Source organism: Chrysochloris asiatica, unplaced genomic scaffold (assembly GCF_000296735.1).
Source record: "Chrysochloris asiatica unplaced genomic scaffold, ChrAsi1.0 scaffold00448, whole genome shotgun sequence".
Classification (NCBI taxonomy): Eukaryota; Metazoa; Chordata; class Mammalia; order Afrosoricida; family Chrysochloridae; genus Chrysochloris; species Chrysochloris asiatica.
The window spans coordinates 188,391-200,043 of NW_006408966.1; the positions used below are offsets into that span (position 1 = coordinate 188,391).

Genomic DNA, 11,653 nt, shown 5'->3' on the forward strand with positions numbered 1-11,653 from the left:
CCTGCCATGTAGCTAGCTCTCTTTATATGCACATTTTGGACTCATCTGCCATGACAGTAGCTCTATGTACATGGATATGTTGGACTAATCTTTCAAGTAGGTAGCTCTCTGTATATGAACATACTGGACTTGTCTTCCATGTAGCTACCTCTCATGATATTGACACATTGGACAATCTGCCATGTAGCTACAACTCTGTATAGGGAAATGTTGCACTACCCTGCCATGTACCCAGCTCTCTGTATATAGACATGTTGGAATTGTCTGCCTTGTAGTTAGCCCTCTAAATATACACATGCTGGACTCTTGCTAACTCTCAGTATATGGACATGTTGGACACATCTGCCATATATGAGATCTCTGTATATGGAAATTTTTCACTAGATTGCCATGTAGCTAGATCTCTGTACATGAACATATAGGACTTGTCTGCCATGTAGGTGGCTCGCAGTATATTGAAACGTTGGACACATCTGCCATGTAGCTTCTACCCTAAATATGGACATGTTGAACTACTGTGCCATATAGCTAGCTTTCAGTAAATGGACACGTTGGACACATCTGCCATGTAGATCGAACTCCGCATATGCAAATGTTGCACTACACTTCCATGTAGCTACCTCTCTGTACACAGACATTTTGGACTCGTCTGTCATATAGCTAGCTCTCTGTACATGGACATTTTGGCTGATCTTCCAAATAGGTTGCTATCTGTATATGAACATATGGGACTTGTCTGCCTTGTAGGTGGCTCTCAATATATAGAGAGGTTGGAGTTATCTACCGTGTAGCTAGATCCCTGAATATGGACATGTTGGACTACGCTGCCATGTAGCTAGCTCTCAGTAGGTGGCCAACTTGGACACATCTACCATGTATCTAGAACTCTGTACATGGAAATGTTGAACTACCCTGCCATTAAGTTCCATCTGTATATATAGATAAGTTGCACTCATCTGCCTTGTAGCTAGAAATCTATATATGGAAAAATTTCACTACTGTACCATGTTCTTAGCTGTCTATATATGGACATTTTGTACTCATCTGCCATTTAGCTAGCACTCTTTACATGGATATGTTGAATTGATCTGCCTAGTAGTTAGCTCTCTGTATATGAACATATTGGCCTTGTGTGCCATGTAGCTAGTCTCAGAATATAAACATGTTGGACTCATCTGGCATGTAGCTTGTACCCTGTATATGGACATTTTGGACTACTCTTCTTTTACCTATTCTCAGTTTATGGACACGTTGGACACATCTGCCATGTAATTAGAGCTCTTTATTTGGAAATGTTGCCCTACCTTGCCATGTAACTAGTTCTCTATATCTGGACATTTTGGACTCATCTGCCATGTAGCTAGCACTCTGTACATGGATATGTTGGACTGATCTGCCAAGTAGGTAGCTATCTGTATATGAACATATTGGACTTGTCTGCCCTGTAGCTAGTTCTCAGTATATAGACACATTGGACTCATTAGCCAAGTGGCTAGTTCTCTTTATATGGACATTTTGCACTACTCTGCCCTGTAGTTAGCTCTCTGCATTTGGACATTTTGGACTCTTATGCCATGTATCTAGGTCTCTGTGCATGGATATTATATACTGATCTGTCATGAAGTTAGCTCTCATTATATGGACATGTTGGACACATCAACCATGTAACTAGAACTCTGTATGTGGAAATGTTGCACTACCCGCCTTGTAGTTAGCTCTCTATATATGGTCATTTTTGAAACGTCTGACATGTAGCTTGCTCTCTGTACATGGATATGTTGCACTGATCTTCCAAGTAGGTAGCTCTCTGTATATGAACATATTGGACTTTTCTGCCATGTAGCTATCTCTCAGTATATGGGCATATGTAGGAGGCCATCAAGAATATAACCTCAATGCCGCCTTGTGACTAGAATTGGGATAGGTTTTACTTGATTATAAATGAATCTGTTCTGGGAAAAGGAAACTTGAACTAAACCAAAACCTCATGATTCAGTGTTGCTATAACAATGCTTATACTTATGTAATCATAACCTAGTTGGTAATCATATACTTGTTACTGTAGAAAACATTGTAACTAGGCAGAATAACAATGACCTAATTCAGAAGTACTGTGTAAACCATGTTGCTACTGAAGTTTTGTCACTTGCCATCAGCTTGTGTCCCTTCTCTGATCACTTTATCCTCGCCCCTCCCTCGTGTATCCCACGGTCGGAGCTGGTATCCGATAAGTGGCGCCCAACGTGTAGCTCGAACGAGAGGCAACGCGAAGTAACCTCCTGTGGAAATATGAAGAAAAAGGACACACGTGGACACTTATAAACAGGTCAAGCATGGGGAATAAACCGGGAAAAGCACAATATGTAAATATGTTGAGAGAAATGTTGCACAGCAGAAGTGTAACATTAGATCATAATCAGCTTTGTAAATTTATACATTTTGTACATACTGTTTGTCCTTGGTTCCCTGAGGATGGAGTAGTTGATGTTAAGTTATGGAATCAGATAGGTTGCTAATTGCAGGAATATTATGCTAAGAATGGCCCTTCCCGGTGCCTGCAGATACGTTTAGTTTGTGGTGGCTTGTCAGAGATACTTTTGATCTCGGTAGCAATTATCCAGGAGGAAGTTCTCTGGAACCGACTGCTCCACCTCCACCCGTTTACCCTGACTTGCAATCCGTAAACACTTTGAGTATAAAAAAGGTATTGGAAAAGGTGAAACATATAGATAAAAAGGAAGAGGATAGTGATGATGAAACCTGGCCAGATCCTACAGTCAGTGCTCTTTTTCCAGTCAGCACAAATGAGGAACAAGAAGAAGACAAAAAGCCGTGCCCTAACATGGCGTCAGCACCAGAGAATGAGGAAGTAAGAGAGGCAAATGCAGTTAAAGTAAAAGAGGAAGTGTTGCACCCTAAAATAGCGCTGTAAAAAGAGGAAATGACTGGGTGCAGGTTGCAAAAAGAGGAAACGCTTGATTCTAATGGTCTAATTCTCCATTAATTTCTGCTGAGATACCTGAGAAAGAATTGCGGTCAATACTGTGAGAAGTTCTTAATCAGTTGAATGATTTAAAGTTAGAAATGAAAGCATAGACTGAGGCTATAAAGCAGAAGGAAGAACAGTGGTGCGCTGTCCTTACTGATTTATCCAGAAATAGAGGCTAGAGCTCAAAGTGTGACATTGACTCCTTTATGCCTGAACCCTTGCTCCACTGTTCAGTCTGATACCCCTTTGATTGCTCCCATGGTTCTGTCAGAAACCCCAGTGGTTGCCCCTGTTACAGTAAACATTGTTACCCCAAAATATACTCCAGTGCAAGCAGGATTGATTGATGGAGCAAAGCAGGGTGATGATTTGTCAGGATTTCAAATGTAACCTATTGTGTGCCCACCTTCCTGTCAAGATGACCAAGGGAGAGAATTGGAGACTCGTGCCCATAGTTCTATACCTTTTAAAAGATTGAAGGAGTTAAAAATGGCTTGTGCACAATATGAACCAAATGCTCCCTTTACCCAGGCTCTGATAGAATTGCTCTGTGAGGAGGCTTTACCTTCTATAGATTGGAAAAATGTTGCCCGCGCTTGTCTTACTGGAGGTGATTATCTCCTGTGGAAATCTGTGTTATATGATGAGGCTCAACGTGTAGCAGACATTAATCATACTCAGCCGAATGGGGGAGCCACGTTTAACATGTTAGTGGGTGAAGGATATTTTAATACTATAGAAAAGCAAATTATATATCCCATGTCTGCCTATGCCCAAATTAATCAGTGTGGGTTTAAAGCTTGGAAGTCTATTCCCAATACAGGCAAACAAACTACTGAATTATCAAAAGTACGTCAAGGTCCGGATGAGTATTTTCAAACTTTGTTTTTCGACTGCTTCTGATTTCCTGGAGGATTTTAGGAGATTCTCCTGATTCTTTGCTTATGGTGAAACAATTGGCTTTTGAAAATGCTAACAGTGCATGTCAGATGGTACTCAGGCCATATAAAAATAAATGCAGTTTACATGATTACATCCACCTTTGTGCCGATGTCGGACCCTCATATAATCAAGGTCTAGCAATAGCTGCTGCCCTTCAGGGGCTAACTCCCCAGGAAATGTTTGCTGCCATCAAATCCCCTGGAAAATGTTTTAATTGTGGAAAGACAGGACATTTTTCTAGACAATGTAAACAGAGAAAGTGTGAGAAGACCAATAGTAAAAGTACAGCTCCTGGAATGTGTCCCCGGTGCAAACGAGGCAAACATCGGGCCTCTGAGTGTCACTCGCTGACTGATGCTGATTGGCAACCTTTGTTGGGAAATGGAGCAAGGGGCCATCCTCGGGCCCAGCAACAAAACAGGGGAATTTTTGCAGTGACCAATCCCTTTCACAATGGTTGCAGACCTCCAGCGAGCCACCACAGGGAGTGCCAGATTAGACCTCAGTCCCTCATCCAGAATCGTACTAACTCCTGAAATGGGATTACAGGCCATCCCCACTGGGGTCTGGGGACCTCTGCCTGAGGGACATTTTGGGCTTATCCTGAGCAGAAGCAGCATTGTTCTCTCTGGATTGAGTATCACTCCTGGGGGGATTGATTGTGATTTTACTGGAGAATTAAAAATTTTGGCAAAAACAGAACAAACTATTATTCCTTTGGCCGCTGGCCAGCGCATAGTACAACTGATTTTGCTACCTCTTGCTGTAAAAAAATTATAAATATAAAAAAGAAAGCAGAGGCACCGGAGGATTCGGCTCTTCCAAAGCCTACTGGGTGAGGGCTATTCAACAAGAAAAACCTAGATTGACCCTCACAATAGACGGCAGAATTTTTGCTGGACTTTTAGATACTGGAGCAGATGTTTCAGTAATTTCAGAGAATGATTGGCCCACAGATTGGCCAGCGCAAGAAGGTATCACTAAACTTGTAACTATTGGACAATCCCAAAGCCCTAGGCAAAGAAGCAATTTACTGCATTGGCAAGATGATGAGGGACATGAAGGTACTTTTCAACCTTTTGTGGTCTGTGGATTGCCTGTGAATCTCTGGGGCCGTGATGTGTTGGAAAAGATGGGAGCTTTGCTCTTTTGTCCTAATGTCAGAGTAGATCAGATTATGTTAGATCAGAATTTTGTGTCCACTGAAGGTTTGGGAAAGAATCAACAAGGAATATGTTACCCAATAACTATTCAAGCTAAGCAAGATCGTAGAGGCCTTAGGTATTTTTCATAACGTACACTGATGTTGCTGCACACCATGCAGATAAAATAACCTGGCTGTCCGATAGCCCTGTGTGGGTGGATCTGTGTCCGCTTTCAGAAGAAAAAATCAGAGCAGCTCAGTTGCTAGTGCAGGAGCAGCTGACAGCTGGACATATTGAACCTTCCACTTCTCCTTGGAATTCTCCTATTTTTGTTATTAAGAAAAAATCAGGCAAATGAAGGTTGCTTCAAGACCTCCGTAAAGTTAATAATTCTATGGAAACCATGGGGGCTCTACATCCTGGGCTTCCTTCTCCCTCAGCAATCCCAATAAATACTTATAAAATCGTCATAGATCTTAAATATTGTTTTTATACTATTCCCTTTCACCCTTCAGACTGTAAAAGATTTGCTTTTAGCGTCCCCTCTACTAACTTTAGAAGTCCGATAGCCAGATTTCATTGGAAAGCCTTGCCTCAGATAATGGCTAACAGAACCACCTTGTGTCAGAAGTTTGTAAATGCAGCTATTACTCATGTATGTAATAATTTCACCTGCTATATTGTTCATTATATGGATGATATTTTGATTGGTGACCCTGACCATAACCTTCTTTTAACTTGTTATCAAGCCCTTCAAGAAGCCGATTTCATTGGAAAGTCTTGCCTCAGATAATGGCTAACAGAACCACCTTGTGTCAGAAGTTTGTAAATGCAGCTATTACTCATGTATGTAATAATTTCACCTGCTATATTGTTCATTATATGGATGATATTTTGATTGCTGACCCTGACCATAACCTTCTTTTAACTTGTTATCAAGCCCTTCAAGAAGCCCTCTGCCAATGGGGGTTAGTTATCGCTCCTAAAAAAGTGCAGATCAAGGAGCCCTATTTATATTTGATTTTGATTGTGATTGCTAATTGCCATCAAGTTGGGATCCGACTCATAGCGACCCTGTACAGTGTTTCCAAGGAGCAGCTGTTGAGCTAGAACTGCCAGCTTTTATGGCCCACAACGACGTTGCAGTTTACCGCATTAACCCACAATGCCACACCAGAAGTCATATTTAGGCACCCAAATTTTTTCATGGTGTTTTAAGCCTCAAAAAAATCAGTTGAGAAAAGATAGCCTTAAAACCCTTAATGATTTTCAAAAATTACTTGGAGATATTAACTGGATCAGACCTTATCTCAAAATCACAACTGGACAGCTTCAGCCACTGTTTGAAATCCTCAGTGGGAACAGTGATCCCTCATCACCCAGGAAGCTTACACCTGCAGCAGAGAAAGCACTTTAAGGGTTGGAAAATGAAACCACCAAGTGTATTCTTACTAGTATTGATTATTCCCAACCCTTTGCTACTTATATTCTACCCACTGCCCATTCTCCCACTGCTGTGCTTTGTCAAGGGGCCCCCTTACGGTGGGTTCATGCTAAATCCACTCTGAAAAAGGTCCTTTTCACTTATCCTGAAGCTGTCTCTCAACTAATTAAGGCTGCTCGAGAAGAAAGTTGTAGATATTTTGGTAAAGATCCCAATACAATTGTTGTACCTTATAATGCTGCTAAAATGGATTGGCTATTTCAACAATGAACAGAATGGCAGATCACCTTAATTGGTTATTTGGATGTTATTGGATCTCATTATCCCAGTGATAAACTTTTGCAATTTGCTATTAAACATCAATTTGTCTTTCCCTCAGTAGTATGTAGAAAACCCATCCCCAGAGCACCTGTTGTCTTTACTGATGGCTCCTCCAAGGGACGTGCTGTGTTTGGCACCATTTACAACTTCACGGTACTTGAATGTCCCTATTATTCAGGCCAACAGGTTGAGCTCCTTGCAATTGTCAGTGCCATACGAGAGTACACCACCATTCCTATAAATGTATATACCACTAGTTTATACATAGCTAATTCTGTTCCACTTCTAGAAACTGTGTAATAAAAACTTCCACCTCAATTGTTCAAAATCTTTTCCAACAACTCCAGCTTCTGATAGGTCAGTGAGAACAAACCATCTTTATTGGCCACATACGTTCTCACAGTAATCTGCCTGGTGCCTTAGCTGAAGGTAATCAGGCTGCTGATGCACAGCCTTATCTGGCACACTCCAATTTGCAGCGTGCTCAGGCTTCGCATCAACTACATTATCGGAACAGTCAATCACTGCACAAGAGTTTCATATCCCTCGTGAAGCTGCATGGCAAATAGTTCGTGCCTGTCCTGAATGCCCCATTCATCATTCTGTTCCATCTTTTGGAGTCAATCCTCGAGATTTACACCCCAATGCTTTATGGCAAATGGACGTTACACATATTTCTAGCTTTGGTCAGCTTAAATATGTACATGTCTCTGTAGACACTTTGTCCAGCCCTGTTTGCTGTTCCCCCTTAACAGGAGAAGGAACCACCCAAGCAATACACCACTGTTTACACGCCTTTGCTGCTATGGGCATACCTCAAAGCATTAAAACAGATAATGGCTCTGGTTAAACTAGCTCCCATTTTGCAACGTTTTGCAAATTTTTTTCTAACAAACATACCACTGGCATTCCTCACAATCCCCAAGGTCAAGGCATTGTGGAACGCACGCATGCCACTATAAAGTCTTATCTTGAAAAAATAAAGAAGGGGGAATCCTACCCCCACGCACCACAAAATCATATTAATCATGTTACCTTCATTCTTAATTAACTTTAACCTGATGCCTCTGGTTTTACGGCTGCAGATAGGCATGGCAACCGGGAGCCAAATGCCCCGATACCTACGGTGAAATGGAAAGATGCCCTAACAGGCACATGGAAGGGGCCCGACCCTGTTCTTGTATGGGGATGAGGCTATGTCTGTGTTTTTCCACAGGATGAATCTGGTCCTCGTTGTATTCGTGAGAGCCTTGTGCGGCATGTGGACGACTCAGGCGGGGATCCATTGGGCCGTTGTCCCGCATCCCCCACTGGCGAGACCCGTGTCATGGAAGTAACGGAATCAGTCACCGCTTCCACTTTACGTGAATGACACGGATATTGGCTTGAACCTTCCCTCGGCGGGACATCTTCAACAAGAAATAAATTCTTCAACTAGTGCGTGGACAGTTATACTAAACCGATTTGCTACACCAACAACGCTACCAACTCGTTGTGTGCACCTTTTCATAATACCATCAACATGACGCAACGCCTAGCCTGCCCTCGTTCCCGAAGTTGCCATTACCACATTAATAGCTCTTACTCTGTAGTTCTTTTTCTCCCCGAACCCTATGTTTTCCTTGTAGGTCCTCTCACGGTAAAGAATGCCACATCATTGGGAGGGTATGAGAAGTTTCATATACATTGCACTAGGTGCAACCCCACCTCATGGGTCGATGCCTTAGTGCCTAAAATGACTTTTGCAGTTTTAAAAAGACCAGCGTATGTATTGCTGGCCTACAACTTGTCAACGAGTTTACCGTGTTACTTTCTAAACCAGACGGGGCCTCAGTCTCATCGTGGTAGGTGTGATGTCCCTCATGTCACTGCCCGTTTCCCTCATCGCCACCACAGTTGCACTTACTCAAGAGACTCAGACTGCAGATACTGTCAATGAGCTGATGGACAATGTTACCTACAACTGGCATTGGCAAGAAAAGAATGATTTGGCCATTGAACATCGGTTGAATGGATTGTATGATACTGTTAACTTACTTGGGGATACTTTGGAGCAAGTCGTGGTCTGGCAACGCCTTGCATGCCATGCAGACTATTGCTCCATTTGTGTGACTATACTTGTGTATAATGCCTCGGCCTTTCCTTGGCCCATGGTACAGGCTCACCTGCACAGAGTATAGATCTCTGAAAATGTCAGCAAAGATTGGAATGAGTTACATGCACAAATAATTGCTATGCACTTTGATCCCTGCCTTAATAGCAAGCCTGCAAAATTAGCTAAGCAACTTCTATATAATCTTAAGAATTTGTTCCCTACTATACCCTTTCTTTCTCAATTGTGGAGTCCCATTCTAGCTATTGGCGTATTTGTCATCTTTGTTTGTTTCCTCCTCCCCTGCCTTCTTCGAAAGGGAATTCACCAGTATAAATCACTGTGGAGTCGTATGCCTAGTCTCCAGTTAATGACACTTCCTCGACATATGCAGGACATGAAGCCAAAGATGGGTAAGGGTAGGTGGAATCTCAGTCAACCTAAGATAGAGCCATTGCCTTATGCTGCAATGAGTATCCATGATGGGTAAGACTAAGAATTCACACTGACAACCTAAGATAGGCAACGTCCTTTAAATAAATAAATAAGAGGGAGATGTAGGAGGCCATCAAGAATATAACCTAAATGCCACCTTGAGACTAGAATTGGGAAAGGTTTTAATTGATTATAAATGAATCTGTTTCTGTTAAAAGGAAACTTAAACTAACCAAAACCGCATGATTCAGTGTTGTTATAACAATGCTTATACTTATGTAATCATATCCTGGTTGGTAATAATAGATTTGTTACTATAGAAAACATTGTAACTAGGCAGAATAACAATGACCTAATGCAGAAGTACTATATAAACAACCAAGTTGCTAAAATAAACTTAGTCACTTGCCATCAGCTTGTGTCCCTTATCTGATCACTTTGTCCTCGTCCCTCCCTCGAGTAACCCACGGTCATCTGCCATGTAGCTAGTACCCTGTATATGGACATGTTGGACGACCCAGCTATGTAGCTACCTCTGTATATAGACAAGTTGGACTCATCTGCCTTGTAGTTAGAACTCTGTATATGGAAATGTTGCACTGCCCTGCCATGTAGCCAACTCTCTGCATATAGACAAGTTGGACTCATCTGCCTTGAAGCTAGAACACTGTATATGGAAATGTTGCACTACTCTGCATTTAGCTCGTTCTCTGTATAAGAACATTGTGGACTGGTCTGCCATGTAGCTAGCTCTCTTTATATGGATATTGGAATGATCTGGCAAGTAGGTAGCACTCTGTATATGAACATATTGACTTGTCTGCAATGTAGCTAGCTCTCAGTATATGGACATGTTGGAATCATTAGCCAGGTAGCTAGTAGTCTTTATATGGACATGTTGGACTACTCTGCCATGTAATAATCTCACAGTATATGAACACTTTGGACTCATCTGCCATGTACATTGAACACTGTATATGGAAATGTTGCACTACTCTGCCATGTAGTTGTTGTTGTTGCTGTGAAGTGCCGTCGAGTCGATTCCGACCCATAGCGACCTTGTATAGGGTTTCCAAGGAGTGACTGGTGAGCTTGAACCACCGACCTTGCATTTCAAACGGCTTTGCAGTCTGACGCATTAGCCCACAGCGCCACACCAGGACTCCGCCATGTAGTTAGCTCTCTGTATAAGGACATTTGGGACTTGTATGACATGTAGCTTGTTTTGTGTACATGGATATTATGGAATGATCTGCCAAGTAGGTAGTTCTTTGTATATGAGCATATTGGACTTGTCTGTCATGTAGCTAGATATTAGTATATTGACAAGTTAGACTCATCTACCTTGAAAATAGAACTCTGTATATGGAATTGTTGCACTACCCTGCCATGTAGCTAGCTGTCTGTATATGGACATTTTGCACTCATCTGCCATGTAGCTAGTAGCCTGTATATGGACATGTTGGACTGATCTGCCATGTATCTAGCTCTCAGTATATGGACATGTTGGACTAATCTGCCTTGTAACTAGAACTCTGTATATGGAAATGTTGTACTACCCTATCATGTAGCTACCTTTCTGTATATGGATATTTTGTACTCGTCTGCCATGTCATTGGCTCTATGTATATGAACATATTGGATTTGTCTGCCATGTAGCTGGCTCTCAGTATATGGACATGTTAGACTCATTAGTCAGGTAGCTTGAACTCTTTATATGGACATGTTGGTCTACTCTGCCATGTAGCTAGTTCTCAGTATATGAACACTTTGGACTCATGGGCCATGTAGCTTGAATTCTGTATATGAAATTGATGCACTTTTTTGCCATGTAGCTAGCTGTCTGTGTATGGACATTTTTCATTCATCGGACAGGTAGCTAGCTCTCTGTCTGTGAATATTTTGAACTGATCTTCCATGTAGATACCTCTCAGGATATGGATACGATTTACACATATGCCATGCAGCTAGAACTCTGTATATATTAAATGTTGCATTACCCTGCCATGTAGCTAGCTCTCTGTATATGGACATTTTGGACTCACCTGCCATGTCACTAGCTCTCTGTTGGAGTGATCTGCCATGTAGGTATCTCCCTGTATATGAAGATATTGGAGTTGTCTGCCATGTAGCTAGCTCTCAGTATATGGAATATGTTGGATTCATCTGCCATATAGCTAGTACAGTGTATATGGACAAGCTGGACTACTCTGCTTGTAGCTAGCTCTCAGTATCTCTCGGTATATGGACACATTGGATACATCTGCCATGTAGCTAGAACTCTG

At 41.9% G+C, this 11,653-nt stretch overlaps 1 pseudogene; it reads left to right on the forward strand.

Moving 5' to 3' along the window:
- LOC102834159 overlaps window positions 1-9,021 on the forward strand; it is a 93,784-nt pseudogene extending 84,763 nt beyond the window's left edge.
- Window positions 9,022-11,653: the final 2,632 nt, after the last annotated feature.